This window comes from Penaeus monodon, chromosome 15, assembly GCF_015228065.2.
Source record: "Penaeus monodon isolate SGIC_2016 chromosome 15, NSTDA_Pmon_1, whole genome shotgun sequence".
NCBI lineage: Eukaryota > Metazoa > Arthropoda > Malacostraca > Decapoda > Penaeidae > Penaeus > Penaeus monodon.
The window spans coordinates 44,868,553-44,869,088 of record NC_051400.1 but is presented as its reverse complement, the minus strand read 5'-3'; positions in this window follow the sequence as shown (position 1 = coordinate 44,869,088).

Here is a 536-nt window from a genome sequence, read left to right as displayed (position 1 = left end):
GAGAGAGAGAAATAATCTCAGACTGATGCAGTTAGAAATACAGATACACTCGTATATGTGACTAAACAGTACTTCTAAAAGATAACATGAAAGGTTCCATATAATGTATACAGTGTATCAGTTCACACATACAAGGGTTACACGAAAATTATATGATGTCATAATCAATTCTGACAGGTTAGCCTCACAGACTTTCATGTTCAACTAAATTTTGCATATCTCCAAAATATTACCAGTGTAATTTTGTTCATTGATATGCAAATCAGGGTAAGGGGTGATTATTTAATTTGTGCTAACAAATTGTTTTGACATACCGACAATATTTCGGATAATGTGCTTTACATTCTACTCCTAATATGGAAACATTAAATCTAACGCTATACTCCGTGTTTTATCATTTTAATGTTTTGACGTGAAACACTGAAGGGTTCCACTGCACGTATCTGATTTATTGTATGTGAAAGATAACATTATGATTTGTATCGTGATACATAAACTTTTAAAGTAAAGCTACTTATATTCAAAGAAAACGTAAG